Here is a 3,038-nt window from a genome sequence, read left to right on the forward strand (position 1 = left end):
CCACACCACACCACCCCTCCCCCCCCCCAAAAATTCGCCCCCCCCCCCCTCAATACACACCTCCCCACCCTTCCCCCCCCCCCCTCAACACACACCACACCACACCACACCACACCACCCCTCCCCTTCCCCCCCTCCAAATTTCGCCCCCCCCTCAACACACCCCACCCCACCCCTCCCCCCCCCTCCAAATTTCGCCCCTTCTCCCCCCCAAAAATTCGCCCCCCCCCTCAACACACACCACACCACACCACCCCTCCCCCCCCCTCAAAAATTCCCCCCCCCCTCAACACACAAAACACCACCCCTCCCCCCCCCCTCCAAATTTTGCCCCCCCCCCAAAAAATTGGCCCCCCCCTCAACACACACCACACCACACCACCCCTCCCCCCCCTCCAAAATTCGCCCCTCACCCCCCTCAACACACACCACCCCACACCTCCCCTCCCCCCCCCAAAAATTCCCCCCCCCCCCCCCCCCCCAAAAATTCCCCCCCCCCCCCCCCCCCAACACACACCACCACATCCCCCCCCCCTCAACACACACCACACCACCCCTCCCCCCCCCTCAAAAATCCCCCCCCCCCCCCTCAACACACAAAACACCACCCCTCCCCCCCCCCCCTCAAAAATCCCCCCCCCCCCTCAAAAATCCCCCCCCCCCAACACACACCACACGACACCACCCCTCCCCCCCCCCCTCCAAATTTTGCCCCCCCCCCTCCCCTCCCCCCCCCCCTCCAAATTTTGCCCCCCCCCCTCCCCTCCCCCCCCCCCCCTCCAAATTTTGCCCCCCCCCCCCCCCCAAAAATTCGCACCCCCCCCCTCAATACACACCTCCCCACCCCCCCCCTCAATACACACCTCCCCACCCCCCCCCTCAACAAACACCACACCACCCCTCCCCCCCCCTCAAAAATCCCCCCCCCCCTCAACACACACCACACCACACCACCCCTCCCCCCCCCCCCCAAAAATTCCCCCCCCCCCCTCAACACACACCACCCCACCCCCCCCCTCAAAAATTCCCCGCCCCCCCCTCAACACACACCACACCACCCCACCCCCCCCCTCAAAAATCCCCTCCCCCCTCAACACACACCACACCACACCACCCCTCCCCCCCCCCCCCTCAACACACACCACACCACACCACCCCTCCCCCCCCCCCTCCAAATTTTGCCCCCCCCCCCCCCCCTCAACACACACCACACCACACCACCCCTCCCCCCCCCCCTCAAAAATCCCCCCCCCCCCAACACACACCACACCACCCCTCCCCTTCCCCCCCTCGAAATTTCGCCCCCCACTCAACACACACCACCCCACCCCTCCCCCCCCGCCCCCAAAAAATTCGCCCCCCCCCCAACACACACCACCCCACCCCCCCCCCCCCAACACACACCACACAACCCTTCCCCCCCCCCTCAAAAATTCCCCGCCCCCCCCTCAACACACACCACACCACCCCTCCCCCCCCCCCCTCAAAAATCCCCCCCCCCCCTCAACACACACCACACCACACCACCCCTCCCCCCCCCCCTCCAAATTTTGCCCCCCCCCCCCCCCCCCAAAAAAAAATTGGGCCCCCCTCTCAACACACACCACACCACACCACCCCTCCCCCCCCCTCCAAAATTCGCCCCCCCCCCCCCCCCCTTCAACACACACCACCCCACCCCCCCCCTCAACACACACCACACCACCCCTCCCCCCCCCCCTCAACACACACCACACCACCCCTCCCCTTCCCCCCCTCGAAATTTCGCCCCCCCCTCAACACACACCACCCCACCCCTCGCCCCCCCGCCCCAAAAATTCGCCCCCCCTCCAAATTTTGCCCCTTCCCCCCCCCAAAAATTCGCCTCCCCCCTCAACACACACCACACCACACCACCGCTCCCCCCCCCTCCAAAATTCGCCCCCCCCCCCCCCCAAAAATTTCCCACCCCTCCCCCCTCAACACACACCACCCCACCCCCCCCCCCCAACACACACCACACCACCCCTCCCCCCCCCTCAACACACACCACCCCACCCCTCCCCCCCCCCCCCCGCCCCCAAAAAATTCGCCCCCCCCCCCCCCAACACACACCACTCCACCCCCCCCCCCCCCCCAAAAAAATTCGGCCACCCCCCTCAACACACACCACACCACACCACACCACCCCTCCCCCCCCCCAAAAATTCGCCCCCCCCCCCTCAATACACACCTCCCCACCCTTCCCCCCCCCCCCTCAACACACACCACACCACACCACACCACCCCTCCCCTTCCCCCCCTCCAAATTTCGCCCCCCCCTCAACACACACCACCCCACCCCTCCCCCCCCCCCTCCAAATTTCGCCCCTTCTCCCCCCCAAAAATTCGACCCCCCCCTCAACACACACCACACCACACCACCCATCCCCCCCCCCCACCCCCCTCAACACACACCACCCCACCCCCCCCCCCAACACACACCACACCACCCCTCCCCCCCCCTCAAAAATTCCCCCCCCCCCCCCCCCTCAACACACAAAACACCACCCCTCCCCCCCCCCTCCAAATTTTGCCCCCCCCCCCAAAAAATTGGCCCCCCCCTCAACACACACCACACCACACCACCCCTCCCCCCCCTCCAAAATTCGCCCCTCACCCCCCTCAACACACACCACCCCACACCTCCCCTCCCCCCCCCCAAAAATTCCCCCCCCCCCCCCCCCAAAATTTCCCCCCCCCCCCCCCCAACACACACCACCACATCCCCCCCCCCTCAACACACACCACACCACCCCTCCCCCCCCCTCAAAAATCCCCCCCCCCCCCCCCCTCAACACACAAAACACCACCCCTCCCCCCCCCCCCTCAAAAATCCCCCCCCCCCAACACACACCACCCCTCCCCCCCCCCCCTCCAAATTTTGCCCCCCCCCTCCCCTCCCCCCCCCCCTCCAAATTTTGCCCCCCCCCCCCCCCCCCCCCAAAAATTCGCACCCCTCCCCCTCAATACACACCTCCCCACCCCCCCCTCAACAAACACCACACCACCCCTCCCCC

Source organism: Lygodium microphyllum, chromosome 16 (genome assembly GCF_053477565.2).
Source record: "Lygodium microphyllum isolate KBCC chromosome 16, Lygodium_microphyllum_v1.1.10, whole genome shotgun sequence".
NCBI lineage: Eukaryota > Viridiplantae > Streptophyta > Polypodiopsida > Schizaeales > Lygodiaceae > Lygodium > Lygodium microphyllum.